Source organism: Sus scrofa, chromosome 4 (assembly GCF_054392235.1).
Source record: "Sus scrofa isolate SSC_HxYL_T2T_F1_AM1 chromosome 4, Sscrofa_HxYL_maternal_Yorkshire_Landrace_v2.0, whole genome shotgun sequence".
Lineage (NCBI taxonomy): Eukaryota > Metazoa > Chordata > Mammalia > Artiodactyla > Suidae > Sus > Sus scrofa.
In genome coordinates, this window is record NC_139386.1 from 110,652,233 (window position 1) to 110,668,003 (window position 15,771).

Consider the following 15,771-nt stretch of genomic DNA (forward strand, 5'->3'; position numbering starts at 1 on the left):
TTTATGCGTTTTCTTTTAAGTCAGATAGGAAAAGAAAAGTTACAAATAAAAATATACCACCTTTTACATTTACTCATGTAGTTACCTATACAATGCTCTTTCTTTTTTTTTAGGGCCACACCCACAGCATATGGAGGTTCCCAGGCTAGGGGTCCAATTGGAGCTGTAGCCACTGGCCTATACCACAGCCACAGCAACGCAGGATCCAAGCCGCATCTGCAACCTACACCACAGCTCACTGCAACACCGGATCGTTAACCCACTGAGCAAGGCCAGGGATTGAACCCACAACCTCATGGTTCCTAGTCAGATCTGTTAACCACTGAGCCACAATGGGAACTCCTCTTTATTTTTTTATGTGGATTCAGTTTACTGCTGAGTATCCTTTCATTTCAGTTGAAGAATTCCCTGTAGTATAATTTACAGGGAAGTTCTCACAGTAATTTTTTTATTATTTTTTTGTTTCTTTTGGAATGCAATTCCTCCATTTCTGAAGGATAGTTTTGCTCAATACAAAATTCTTGGTTGACACTCTTACTCTTTCAGTACTTTGATGTGTCATTTCACTATCTTGTGGCCTCCATGGTTTCTGATGCGAAGTCAGCTGTTAATCTTATTAAGGAAAAACCTGTATGAGTTGTTTTCCTCTTACTTATTTTAATATTCTCTTTGTCTTTGACTTTCAGCACTTTGACTACGATGCATGTAGATATCTTTGAATTTATCCTATTTGGAGTTTGCTGAGCTTCTAGAATAGAGCCCTCTATGGACATCTCATTCCTCATATTTTTAAGTTTTTTGGTCAGCCTCTTGCCCCAAGCAGTATCACTGCTTCAAACAGCCTGATGTTAAACAACTGCAGCTGATTGTTTTTGACAAAAACACAAGGGATATAGCTCAGAGTGAACTCTGAGTCAGGCAAATCAAGATAAGCTCTGTGGATGGGACTTTTCTAGGAAGCTGCCAGACTGGTTAAGTAATGGCAAGTCTCCATTCATGAAGATGGGGCCTTGGGGGGCACTTCAAACCCATGCTGCTCCATTAAGTGGTTGCTAGGCTGATGATTTTCACAGGTACCATGGTTCCAAGTCTGTTGGTTTTCAAGGCTACCATGGAACTGGGGAGAGGGTATGGGAATAAAGCAAGTTAAAATATCATAAAGCTTGCTGTTTTGCCAAGATGGTGTCTTAAGATAAACACTGCTCTAATTGTTACAGGTCTTTTGTTAATTTCCAGAATTCTGAAAAATTGATTACAGCATTTTTTTCCAGTGTTCTACCTGCTTTTATGGAGGAATTGATTTTCAGAGATCTTTATTCCAATATTACAAAAATGTTTCTTCTCTCATAAGGATGTGAAAGCATGTCTTACAGATTCTCTCTATTAAAAAATAAAGATTCCTAACATCTTAAAGGCAATCAATGTTCCACAGCAGCCTCATTAGGAATCCAGCCTCAAACATGTAACTCAAATGTCATTGTTGATATGGCTTTTTGATCAATGGAATGGATTATAAACTGATATATAAAAGCCCACAAAGTTTTTAAAGGATTATGTCAGTTTCAATAGAGAGAGACATAAACTACAAAATGAAGAGGTCTTTGAACCTAAAAACTGCTACAAGCAGAGAATAGGTCTGGAAAAAATCACTCAGCTATAAACATGAGCTGCTTTTCATGTAAAAAGGAAAGTGACTCAGAAGGTAAGATCAAAATCCCAAGATCCAAGAGACACAAACAACAATTTCCAGGGAGCAGAATTGAGCCCTTATTATGGAATAAACTTGTAATATGAGCTCAAATAAATTTCAGAATTACTATGCACCAGTGACTGCTATATGCCTGCTATTTTCCTCTTTATGAACCAAAGAGTGTAGAGCTTATGCTTAACCTACCACTGTATGTTGGCTATGTGGGGAGCAGAAAACATCTCTTTAGTTCACAGTTCTTCACATTAAGCAGAATATACTCAAATTCATCCTTAAGGACCATATCTGAGTAGCTTCATTCACATTTGAACCTAATTTAAATGATGAGATCCTAGACTTAAAGCTGATGCCATAATGGAATAAGCCTTGGAAGTCTCAAGGCAGGGGATGAGTGTATTTTGCCTGTGAGAGGAATAGATCTACTGTGTCCAGACGGTGGACTATGGCAAACTGTACTTTTCAAATATAGTCACAACAATATCTCCCAATCCACATGCTTTGCTTACACTGTTATCTTGATATTCTTCCCATTAAGTAGTGGTATCCATGTCCCTTCCCCTTGAACCTAAGTGGACCTTCACACCTGCCTCCACCAATAAAGTGAAATAGAAGTAACACTATAATTTTGAAGATTACATCATAAAAAGTCCAGGTATTGCTACCTTGCTTTTCAAGGGCCCACACTCTTGGAACCAAGCCCCCATGCTGTGAGAAAGTCCAAACTATCCCACATGGAGGGACCATGCCTAGGTTTCCTGTCCAAAAGCCTAGTTCAGATCCAAGCCAAGAGCCAGCATCAACCACAAACCATATGACTCCTGACATCTCCAGATAACTCTAGGTCCTAGCTGTTGAGTCACTCCCAATCTTCAAGTCTTTCCAGCTGGGTCCCCAGATGCTGTGGAGGAGAGACAAGTCATTCCTCCTGTGACCTGTCCAAATTTCTGACCCACAGAAACAGAACAAAATTATTCTCATTGTTTTAAGCCACTAACTTGGAGGATTATTATTTTTTAATTTGTTTTTGTCTTTTCAGGTCCACACCCACAGCATATGGAAGTTCCCAGGCTAGGGGTCAAATTGGAGCTGTAGCTGCCAGTCTACACCACAGCCACAGCAACGCTGTGACCTTAACCCACTGAGCGAGGCCAGGGATCAAACCAGCGTCCTCATGGATACTAGTCAGGTTCATTACCATTGAGCTACGATGGGAACTCCAAAGGATGATTTATTTTACAGCAATAGATAACTTGCTCTTATACCCTGACAAGATGGTTTAAAACCCCATGCCTGGACTTTGGAGTTACTTAATATTTTTGCAATTGTGAAGACTGTTGCTATGAACACCCTTGTACATTTCCTCTCAGCCCATGTCTAAAAGAGTGTATTCGGGGTATATACTTAGTTGTAGAATTGCTGTTCACATTTAAAACATAATGCCAAATTGTCTTTCAAAGAGGTTGTACTAAGTTACATTTCATTGACAAGGTATAAGAAATCCTGTTGATCTCTCACCTCAGGGCTCTTGCACTGGGTATCCACCCCTGCCTGGGATGCTCACCCCCAGGCATTGCACAATACCACCCACCCTGTCCCATGCCCTTCAACTCTTTCTCAAATGTCACTTTCTCAATGAGGTATACCCTGACTTACTCCATTTAAATTAAAATTTACCCCACCATTTTGCTTAACTGTCCTCACCCTTTCCCGCATCTCCCTTTTTAGCATACTATATAACTAGCTAATTATAATATTTATTGCTTATTGTCCATCTCCTCCCAGAAGACTGGAAGCCACCACAAGAACTGGCATTTTTGTCTTTTTGTTCACTGCTATGTTCTGAGCACCTAAAAGCATACCTAGTGCAAAGTAGGGTTGGATGAATTTTTAACGAATAAATGAATAAATGTCTACATCTTTTCCGAGACCCTATATTAACAGACTTTTTAATTTTTATCAATTAATCAGGTAAATGTTAACTTACTGTTTTCTTAAATTTTTTTTTCGTGATAACTAATGAGACTGGAGACTTCTTCATGTGTTTCTTAGCCATGTAAATGTCCTTTTCCGTGAAACCCCTGTTCATGTCATTTATCCATTTCCTATTGAGCTGTTTGTTTTCTTTTTATTGAATTGCAAGATTTCTGCATGTACAATCTTGATACTGATCCTTTGCAAGTTATATGTATTGCAAATATCTTCTCCCAGTGTACAACTTGTCTTTAAGATGTCTAGTAAACAGAAATGCTTTATTTTAATATAATCATTGTTACGGTAAATTCTTTTTACATCTGGTTTAAGAACAAACTATTCTCATGCCAGAGCATCAGTGCTAGGGGGGAGTCCTTTCTACAACTTTCTTTTTAATTAAAAACTTACTTTATTGACCACAGACGGTCTGTGCATGAAATTTAAGATATTACAAAGTGCCTCCAGGCCCCTCCAGGGAAACAAGCCCACCCACCCCAGACCCAGGCCCCTCTCTTTCACTCACCCCCAGACCCAGGCCCCTTTCTTTCACTCAGCCTCTTCACCTTCTCCCTTCTGGCAACGTAATGAGAGACAACACCATCAATCACTCCCTAAGAGCTGCCAGGTGGGGGGAAGTGGAAAAGAGCCCAAGGGAACAGACTGCAGTTTAGAAAAACCAAATGGCAGGAATAGCCCTCCCCCTGCCAGAGGACTGAGCAAGTTCCAACGGGGGTCTCTAAGGGCACTTAGGGACTTGAAATGTACAATGATAATCATAGGAGGTGGGAGCAATGCTCTAAGGAGAGCTCTGGCTAAAGCAGAAAAGGCTAGGGAAAAAAAAGAGAGAGACTCTTTCAGATGGGCCCCACTGAGGCAGAGGACAGTGGGGTGGGGTAACCTCTGAGCTTCTAAGAGAAGCAGCATTGGTGTGATCTACACATTGGCACAGGTTCCTGGAAATGAGTGGACATCAAAGGGTCAAAAGGGAGAAGAGAGTGGGGTTGTCTGAGCCCCAAACTCTCTGTCACTAGTGTTCAGACCTTAAGGCTGTCACTCACTGATCACAAGCTTCTAGAGGCCTCCTCAGGATACACAACACAAAGATAAAACTTACTTTTCCTGAATGGAAGAGGCAAGGGGAAATTTCAAAATATAAACACCAGAAGATGCCCCTGCCTACCTTCCTAAGGTTAGCTCAGCTATCAGTGTACAACCTGCAGGGATTCTCAAAGTCCCAAGTTGGCCACGACCAGATGAGTCACTAAATCTCTTTTGAAGTGTTCAGACTTTGCCACCAATGAATATTTGGCTTTGACAATTTCTGTCATCTCTGCTAAGAAGAGAAGCAACAACCAGTTGATGCTCCCAGGCTCAAGGGGTGGCCAAACCTCCTGCCTCAGTCTATCCTCCTCTGCACCCCCTCCCCAACTCCCCAGAGAGAACGCTGGTGCTGAGCACTGGACCAAGAGCTAAGAGAGCCGAAACCTGCTCAAATTGTTTCTCCTCATGCACATAACGTAGGAAGGAGTAGTTTCCCTTGTTCTGAGGTGAATCATAGGCCAGGAAACTGAAAGGCCATCAGGTAGAGAAAGGAGTCTAGGTCTGCGCTTTATCCTAAACCACCTACAGCAGAAAAGTATCAAATGAACCTCTGTGTCCTACAGAACGGCACAAGGCACCCAGAGGAAGCCCCCTTAGCTCAGGGCAAGTCCCCAGCCTGAAGACATCACCAGCCTGGTGACCCCGGGAATCTCCCCTTGGGGTTTCCCGGCTGCTCACAAGCCCGGGCCATTTCAGGAAATGTGGTCCCCGCGCAGGCAGACAGGACACGGTGTTTTAGCCCTGACGGGTAGCTCTTCAGGAAAGGAAGCCCCGCACCCAAACTGTTCACAACGTGCTAGGCCCTTGGGTCAAGCTCGCGACCCTGCACACAGACGCCGCGTACCCAGAGCCTCTGGAGGGGCAGTGGGAAGAGCGGAGCGCGAGGCCTGCCTGCAACAGGCCCCAGTCTAAGGAAGAAATCCTCGTGGTTTCGCTCCTAAGTAAAGACTGATGCAGTCCTTGCCTCAGGTCGAGAGCCACCCCCATCCCCCGCCCCGAAACTTCCGCAGCCCAGGGAGGACCCCCGACAAGGCAGACCACAAAAAGGCTACGGCATTTAACGAATAAAAACAAGACAGCCAGGGAAACTTCAACTTCAGATAAACAAGGAATCTTTTTTTACTGTCCCGCCAATATTTGGGATATACTTAAACCTTAAAAAAAAAAGATTCCTTTTCTATCTGAAATTTAAATTTAACTATTTTGTATGGTATCTGGCAACTCTAGAACTGAACAAAATCACAGGCCCAAACCTAAGTCCGTGTATGTGGCAACATGTGAGCAGGTAGAAACGGAAGTCACAGAGCCGTAAAGCAGAGGTGACAGAAAATAAAAGGTGGCTCAGAGTCAGCAGAAGCTGCTGGGTCTGCAAGCTGGCCGGGCTTTCAGGAATACCTCAGATTCTGTTCGTCCCCACAGGGCTCTGCAGGCTGCATCCAGGGGTCGTAGGCAGCAGGGTGGGAACCAGGGACAGAAATCCATCGACTTCTAGGCCTGAGGCGCCCACTCAGCCGGAGCTGCCGCAAAGCACCCTGGGAAGGGGAGGGTCAGGGGCGGGGCCTCTAGGGAGGCGGGGTCAAGATCTGGGAATGCACGAGGGTACCTAAGGGACAGAGCGCGTTTTCAAACTAGAGAAACGCGATGTCTTCTTCGTTGCCGGGAAAGAAACCTCCGTGAGACCAATGCTCCTAAAGGAACTGGTAACGCAGGACCCTGGGCGCTAGGAAAACTGAAAAAGAGGAAACTTCGTGATCCAGAGTTGAAGCCACAGACTCATCTGCGAAGTCCCCTCAGAGCGCCTCCATGTAAGGGAGGTCAGAGATTTCATCTTCTAAAAGGGGACTAAAATGCAACCTTCAGAAAGACAGTTTTTCAGAGGCAGTTTTAGCAACCTCAGCTCCCATAGGCCTAAGGTTTGAGAATTGCCAACACCACTCAGCAGACTGGAGGCTGAAGTCAGAGGAACTGGCTGGTATTCATCTTGCCACAGATCAGGCTTTTCTTCTCCTCTTCTTGGTTTTAGGCAGCAAGCTCTTGGTGTCCTACTGTGCAGAGGGCTGAAAACATCTGAACGTTCAGAGTCAGAGCAGCTCTCACCATGGCTGATAGTGAGACCTGGGGCTGCCTTCTTTGAGAAGAAATGGGGGCAGCCCGAAGAGTCACCACTGCTATTACTATTATTTCCAACCAGGAAATAGTAATTGTATACCAGGCAATGTTAAGAACTTTTATCTGCTACCTCGCTTAATGCACAACAGCCTGGGAAGTGGTCACAGTTGACTCCGTTTTACAGACGAGGACCTGACAGCCATGGGCAACTACCAGTCTAAACAGTTAACACTCAAGGGCAGAGGAGACCACTGAGACAAAATCTTAGACTTGGGAATTCACCATCGAGTTAAACCCCTGATTCCTGGGAGAACAGTATAAGGACAAAATGTGCCGCTGGGCAGATTCCAAGTCCTTGCAATGCTGCCTATACTATAACAGCAGGGGGCGCCAATGTCTTCGAAAAGCTACTTACGGAAAATGACACGACTGGTGCAGAGGAATACAGATGCCAGAGGGGAGAAATGATCCCGGAAAAAAAAATTTTTTTTTTAAAGACTGGCCTGTGATGCAGGCAGCTCAGGCCCAGATTTAGATCACAGGTTGTTAAGCCCTCTTAGCTTCTCTAGAGCTCAGCCAGTATCCCATGGGGAAAACCATTCTGGCCTTTGAGGCTTCTCTTGTTTCTCATCCATCATGCCAGACCCTCAAGATGGCCACAACCTATGTGGGTTCTCTTTACCTCCGTTGGGTTCAATGGCTCAGGTCAAGTCCACATTTGCTCAGAACAGACAAATGCCCCCAAAGAAAATTAGTAGGGATGAGTGGGCCTAGGAAAGGCTTTTTCTTCACCTCCTTCTCATTGATTCTACTGTTCCCCATTGTGTTTCAGTACATACCTTTCACAACTTACCCAGTTCTCTTCTAGTTACTGCATTATTGCAGTGGAAGTGGTGGTGGCCTGTTGCAACTTTCTAAATCCTACCCAGGAGCGGAAGTCCAGGTTCCCTCTCTAAGCTTCTGCTTCCTCGCTTGTGAAATGATGGTGGCAGTGTAAACATTAAGGGAAAGGAAGGGTGTCAATCATCCAACACAGAGGCCAGAGCCCAGGGATACTTAGAAGAGAGGGACTTTTGGTCCCCCAAATAAGGGATTGGCAGGGGAGACCCCTTGGGTCTCTGTGAAGAGCACTGGCCTTGGGGTCAGTGGGCTCAGACTTGAACCCCAGCTCCCCAATTTGTTAGTTGTATAACCTTGAATAAGTTGCTTAACCTCTCTCAGCCTCCATTTTCTCCCCAGTCAAAGGAAGAAAACTAATGTCAGTCTTAGAAGGATGAAATGAGATCCCATATATGAAGCCCTTAACTGAGCCTAGATCGTGGTAGATGCTCAGTGGTAACTAATAAATAGTACATCTTATTTCACTCACTGGATGAAATAAGGGCAGGTAGATTAAGGCATTTCAGTATTTGGAGAGTGCCTATAAAAGACCAAATATTATAATGGATATCAGAAAAGTATAGTGTAATAATAAATATTTCTTACACTTTATATCCATTGGGCAGTTTTCTCAAGTGCTTTCACATTCATCATCTCTTCACATTCTCACCACCACCAGGTACAGTCAGCCCTTCGTATCCACTGGGCTATATCCACAATTCAACCAACTATGGTTTCAACCAACCACAGATTGAAAATATTCAGAGAAAAAAATTCCAGAAAGTTCCAAAAGGCACAAATTGAATTTGCCACATGGGCAACTATTTACATAGCATTTACACTGTATTGGTATCATAAGCAATTTAGAGATGATTTAAAGTATATGGGAGAATGTGTAAAAATACCGTTTTACATAAGAGACTTGAGCATCCTTGGATTTTGGTAGACGTGGGGTAGGGTGGGGGTGGAGGGAGTAAAACCAATCTGCCTGAATCCTGAGGGATGCCCGACTGCATGATATAATGGAACGGATATTATCTCCATTCTAAAGACGAGGAATCTAAGGTTCAGTGAGATCAGATATATTACCTAATCTCTGCCCAGCTACTTGGGCAGAACCAGAAAAAGAATTAGTCTTCACACCCCTGTTCCTGCCTTCAAGGGTATAATAATCTACCATAAAATAAACATCCATAGACGAATACAATCGGATGGTACAAGGTGGACATCAGGCAGGGGTGTGAGAGAAGACTGGAGAAAGGAGAGCTGTGGGAAACCTTGTGAGCAAAAGCTAGGTCTACATGTTTGATTAAACCACTATAGCCCCCATTGCCCAATGCAGATCAGAGCCCTAATGAGGTCAGATGAAGCTCAGAAATTCTGATGGGAGGAAGGCAGGGAGCACAGTTCGCATCTCAGTTCATCTGACAAGGTCAGATTGTAGACCTTCTTATGTAATTCACTCCACAAAAGTATTCTGGACACTTACCAAATAGCAGGTGCTATGTGAGACATCAGCATATAGTCAGGGACAAGAACATAGTTCCTATCCTTATAGAGCCTGTCATCTGGTGAAGACAATGATCACATAAGCCACAAGCAGATACATGTGACAGACAAGGAAGTACCAGGGGTGTTAAGAGAGCCCCTAACCAATAAACCTGGCCAAGAGCACAGGAAGGCCAACTCCAAGAACCAGGCGGAGGAGGGTGGGGAGCAGCGTATGTGAATTCCCCACAGGACAGGGTGTAGACCATTCAAGATAAGGGAAGACAGTGAGCCAGGTGGCAGAGAGAGTGATGGAGAAGGTGGGCAGAGAGGCCACCAAGGATGGGACAGGCTGGGTCTGCAGGCTGTGGTTGGGATGTGTGTCTTGGTCTAACAGAAATGTGCAGCCACAATAGAGCTTTAAGGAGAGGAGGAGCTAGAAGAGAAAAGGGAGCAGGGGGGTGGACTTTTTGGGGTTCTTTGATCTTAACAGTGTCTGGCTTATTTCAGAAAAAAAGTAATTTATCGGAAGCAGATGTGGTAGCATCAAAGGAAAGGCTGAATAATTGAGACTTGAAAAGGATAGGAACAAGGAAATGCTACAGATGCAGGCAGCAGGGATGAAGGGAGGGTCACCACAGTCCCAAGGAATCTTCCCAACCACCTGCGCTGCTCCTCTTTGGATCCCAATTCCCCAGAGAGACTCTCGTGGGCTCAGCGTGGGTTACATGCTCACTTCTTGGCCTCAGACACACACCTAGACTGGTAATTTCTCGATAAGACTATTTCCAAGGTGGGAGAGGAATGTTCCCCAAAGGAAAATCACAAAATAAAATTGCCATGACATTCTTTGAGATTGTCTCCCAAAGAAGTAGGAAGGGGATTCTGAGGGGGAAAAAAAATTCAGACATCTACTACAGATTCTGAAAGAAAAGTGGGAAGATGGTTAAGGACAAACTGGATTCCTGTGGTTTATTTGGGATACAAAAGCAGGTGCCAAGAGGGCAGACCATGCAGGAGGTTTGGGAGATAAGAAGTAGAGACAGGAGCTACCAGGCAGCACCTCATAACAGGTTACACGTCACATAACCCTTCCCCAGGCTGCCTCATTCTCTGACTCATTTGTAGCGTTCAGTGAGATAAGGTAACCACCAAATAAATAAGCCACGAAACATAGTGAGAGGTGGCAAAGGAAAAAGAGAATGAATCTATTTGTTCTACCAAGAATTACATATAAGCATGTTCATCTAGCTCTGATAGGCTCCTCTGCTTCAGAGGATAAAGGAAGAGATAAGCATTAACTATAGATGAGAATATGGATGTGCAGAACAACAGGAAAATAAGACATGGGATCTGATGGCAAACTTGTAGGCAGGGAGCACCCAAGATAGGCCAGAGCCACTTCTCTGGCTCCTGGAGATCTATCCATCAGAATGACATTATGGTTTTCTTCCTGGACAGGCAAGCTTTGCTCAAAATAACTTAATTCAACATGTAATGTCTCACAGGAAGAACATCTCAACTGTGGTTGCTCTATCTTAAGAAGACATTGCAAAAGGTCTGAAGACAAAATTGCACAAGAGTTGGACACTGGGGTGGGACTGGAAACCCTGGCTAGCCTTTGGGCTATTTTGCTTCATGGGACGAGAGCTCAAGGTTCTTGTGCAGTTTTGAGGCATTGCCCCAATCATTTCTGGAAGTCTAGTTTTTCCCCACTTTCACAGACTTCTTCCACTGCATTAGATGAAAACTTTTTGGTGCAAAGAGTGTGGCAATGACTCCAAGGAAAGGAGCGCAGAGATGAAACTGTGAGGGGTAATGTGTCAAATTTTCACTGCCGAAAGCAAGAGGTACCTCTTTTGCAGAAAGGCGGTAGAAGAGATCTTGGCCACTTTCAGCAGCACCTGTGGTTTCCATGTGAAGCAAGCTGATGGATTTACAATAAGAACTTGAGCAGAACAGTTTCCTTAAAGAGGAGACTCTTATTACTGTTCCTTACTGGTCTCTCCAGCTCAGATCTCTTTCCAGTTTATTCACTTCATACCAGGTCTCAGATTGATCTTTCGATTGAGTAACCACTCCAGTGTGCCAACCCTCCCAAATCATTCTAAACTCCTTCACCCAATTTTCCGCAATCTTTAGTTATTTCTATATTTCCTTGATGATCTTTCATATCTGTGCACCATCTACATTATTTCCTGAATATTGATTAAATGGCCTCATTTACTCTGCCTCACTGTAAGAAATATCATAATTACTATTCAAATATTTTCAATGTACCTTAATATAAACATCTAACTTTAAAATGTCCATCACGGAGTTCCCATCATGGCGCAGCGGAAACGAATCCGAGTAGGAACCATGAGGTTGTGGGTTCGATCCCTGGCCTTGCTCAGTGGGTTAAGGATCTGGCATTGCGGTGAGCTGTGGTGAAGATTGGAGACACAGTTGGACCCCTCGAGGCTGTGGCTGTGGTGTAGGCCTGCGACTACAGCTCCGATCAGACCCCTAGCCTGGGAACCTCCATGTGCCACAGGTGCAGCCCTAAAAAGAAAAAAAAAAAAAAAAAAGACATAAATAAATCAATCAATCATCCATCACTTACCACCAAAAATCATCTTGTGACTCTCCCAGCAGCATCACACTTTGAGAAACATAATTCAAGACCTGCCCGTGGCTCCCACTAAGCACCCTTCATGCACCCTGAACGCCAGCCAGAATGGACAAGTCACCATTCCTCACATATGCTGCCCGCTTCCATGTATGTCCACTACCTGTCTCTGCCTTTCAAATCACATTAATCATTTAACAGCCAGTGGCCCCCACTCTTGAAGTCTTCCCCATGCCCCAGCCTAAGGAAATCTCCCTCCTCTGTGCCCTCACTGCACTTGGAGCACTGGGACCTCTCACTCAGGACTCAGTGCTGGTCTCCTCGCAATAGGAGGCTTAGGTAGATGCCCTCACCTCGTTCAGAACATCTGCAGGCTTCCTGAGGCCGGAGGCCACATCTGATCATGTTGCGGAGGGTCTGGGCTCCATGAACACTTACTGAGTGAATGTATCTCCCTCACTGTCCAGCCCCCTTTTTGGCAAAACACAAATCTGACGTCATTCCCCTGCTTCCTGCAAAATATGGTTCCGATAACTTAGCAGATGAGGTCCTTCATGATTTGGGCCCAACTGTCATTTTATCCACTCAGCTATCTCTCCACTGTCCCCCCAGCCACCACCCTGCCCCAACCACACACTTTATCTCTAGCTGCACCTACCTCCTTGCTATCTCTTTGGCTGGTCTTTCTTCCACCAACCTACAAAACACACTCCCTCTCTAGCCATCAAACCCCACCTCAGTTCTCAAGTGTTCATTAAAATGACTTCTCTTCCTTGAGGCTGTCCCCATCTTTCCCAGGTCCCTCCTCTGGCTTCCCAAATCATCCTATACATTTTTTTTTATTGACTCATTTCTCAATATTATAGTTTTTTGTTTAAATGACTGTTGTTTCTATTAGCCCCAAAACTCCCATAAGCACGTATCTTATTCACTATCCTAAGTGCCTAGCACAGTGCCTGCCACATAGTAGGTACTCAATATTTGATGAATGACCAGTGCAGGGTAAGAATGTAAGCTCTTTGGCCAGACCTCTGGATTTGAAACCAAGCATTGTCACTGCTTATCTTGGACAGGTTACTTTACTCTTCTGTGCCTCAGTTTTCTCATTTTTAATATGGTCGTTACTCATGGGGTTGTTTTAAAGATTAAATGATTTAATAACTATAATGAGCTTAGAACAGAGCTCCACACATTAAATGCTCACTAAAGTCTATTATTTACATTAGTCCCATCAAGGGCTCTGTGACCAGATGGGTCTCATGTCATGCTTACATAACCAGCTTGAACACGGAATGCCCCATGAATTGTCCATGTTTGTAAATGACAGTAGATTTTTGCTAAAGAGTCTTTAGAAGTTGGATGAAGAAGAAGAAATATGGCCAAGTGGGATTCAATGCAGATAAAAAGGCAACATGAATGCAGGAAGATGGAAGTATTTCAATATGTGTGCTTAAGATGATGAGCACTTATGAGCTGAAAGCACCTAGTGAGAAGTCAGGGCACTTGGGCTCTGGCTCTGCCTTAACAGCCAATGAGCTACATGACCTCCTTGGGCCTCAGTTTCCCCAGCTGTACAATGAGGAGATTAAAATGATCCCAGGCCATATGGTCTCCTCAAAAGAATTTTTTTTTTTTTTTTTTTGCTTTTTAGGGCCACATCCACAGCATATGGAAGTTCCCAGGCTAGGAGTCAAATCAGAGCTATAGCTGCCAGCCTACACCACAGCCACAGTAACACGGGATCCGAGCCATGACTGCGGCCTACATCACAGCTCATGGCAATGCTGGATCCCTGATGCACCGAGCGAGGCCAGGGATTGAACCTGCATCCTCACGGATACTAGTTGGATTCATTTCCACTGAGTCACAAAAGGAACTCCTTAAAAGAATTTTAAAAGGCTTTTTAGTTAATTCCCTCATGTTTTCATCCCTAAACATCACTAAACTACTAGAGACCATAGAAGTAAACTGAGCATCATTTGCCTCAGAGTCCCCCCATTAACTCCCCTTAATGTTATTTTTAAACTAAGTTTGCATTCCATGTTTAGTGGGAAAACTTGTGGTTGCCTATTTATTTAGATATACCCATATATTTTCTGTTTTCTTTGCTTTTCGTTTCTTCTAGCATCTCTGACTGTCCAGCTGGGACCGTTTTATTTCTGCCTGAAATACATTTTATAGTATTTTCTTTAATGCAGGTCTGTTGGTGGCAAATATTGTTTCTATTGGCCTGGCAATATTTTTGTTCCTTGTATTCTTGAAGTAAATTTTTGCTGGGTGCAAATTTTCTAGAATGGCAGTTATTTTTTTTAGGACACTGAAGGTATCTATCATTCCACTAGCAGAAGGGTGCAAACAAGCAATTTTGTCCTTTTTTACCTCATACCCAGCTCTCTGTTCTTCAGCACTCTCTTCATCATCCCTGCATGAAGTCGCAGGCAGTTTCCACAGCCTTTCTGACCCCTTCCAGTTAATTAGAATCGCAGTCCAGAATAATTCAAAGCTCCAGATCCTCAATCCGTTTAAGACATCCCCCAGCCTCAGCCTGAGCCTGTCTGAGGTTAAGAAGGCAGAGGGAAAGAGACCGGGGTAGCCCCATTTCTTTACTCCATGCTTGCACCTTACTCACTAGCTGCTGTTTTAGTGAGTGACCTCTCCAGGGTCAAGCACCTAAAACAAGCAAAAGAAAGTCATCCTTGCCCCTAGGTGGAGCACATGTCCATGCTATTTGTTTTCTCTTGCCGGCCTCTTGGTGAGGTCTCTGAAGCCTCCTCCCCACTGATTTTGTCAATGCCCCTTCCAGCCAGGTAATCATGACTTCAGGCCCCTGGCTTCTAACAGTCCCCTCCTACCCCCCACATCCCTCTACTGGGAGCTCCTCTTTCCAGGGTCTCTTTTAAGACATCCCAAGTCCACATCTCTCCAAAGGGCCCATGTCTGGTCCTCAGGAAACACTTGTGTCACAGGATCCTGTCATTCTCATTGTAGCCCTAGCTGTATTCTGCTGACAGGCAGGGGGAATTCCAGGAATGAGTCAAGTATCAGTTCTTCTGCGTCCCAAACTCCAGGGGACATCTGTCAAGCCCGCCAAGGGTTTTCTTGAAGCCTCTCACAGCTGACTTAAGTTGGAGAAGGAAAGCATCCCCTCCCTCACCCCTCTCCTTGAGGAGGCGAGACTGATCCTTCTTTTCAATCCACCCAAATACTCTGAGCTTTTGCTTAGCCAAGGCAATAGGGGATGCGTTGGCTGGCAAAACCAGGTTTCATTCCATCCCTTTGCAAGTCCTACTTGGTGTGATGATTATTTTTATGTGTCAACTTGACTGAGTCATAAGATGCCTTGACCTTTGGCCAAACATTATTCTGGATGTGTCTGTGAGGGTGTTTCCATATGAGATTAACATATGAATGAGTAGGCTGAGCAAAGCAGATTGCCCTCCCTACTGTGGGTAGGCCGAATACAATCAGCTGAAGGCCCGACTAGAACAAAAAGGCAGAGTAAGAGGGAACTCCTCCTGCCTGACTTCCTTGAATGGGTTATTGGTCTTTTCTTGCTCTTCATCTCCAACTTAAAAATAGATCTTTTTGGCTCTTGAGGCTACCAGCTTTTGTACTGGAACTATACCATTGGCTCTTCTGGGTGTCCAGCCTGTGGACTGCAGTTCTGGGACTTCTCAGCCTCCAAATGACATGAACCAACTCCTTATAATATATGTATACACATATATCCCATTGGTTCTGTTGCTCTAGAGAACCCTGACTATGCATATATTCAACTTAGCTTTAGAATGTAAAGGTCCTTGAGTACCTATGACTTCACCCTGAGACTTTTGGGGCCTCTGTTGAAACACAGAATCAAAAAGACAAGTCACATTACAACAATGTCAGATGATTATTCTGTAAT

The 15,771-nt window shown here is 44.3% G+C and overlaps 1 long non-coding RNA gene across 6 annotated transcripts in view; it reads right to left on the reverse strand.

The window, feature by feature from the left end:
* Positions 1–15,771, reverse strand: part of LOC102166460 (uncharacterized) — a 418,456-nt gene that overhangs the window by 395,519 nt on the left and 7,166 nt on the right. For 4 of the 6 annotated variants that reach the window (XR_014844450.1, XR_014844448.1, XR_014844456.1 and 1 more), the window contains exon 1: positions 6,176–6,293. The exons of the other annotated variants lie outside the window; for them this stretch is intronic. This is a non-coding gene — a long non-coding RNA (uncharacterized LOC102166460). Of the gene's footprint in view, positions 1–6,175; positions 6,294–15,771 lie in introns of those variants that run through there. 6 annotated transcript variants of the gene reach the window in all.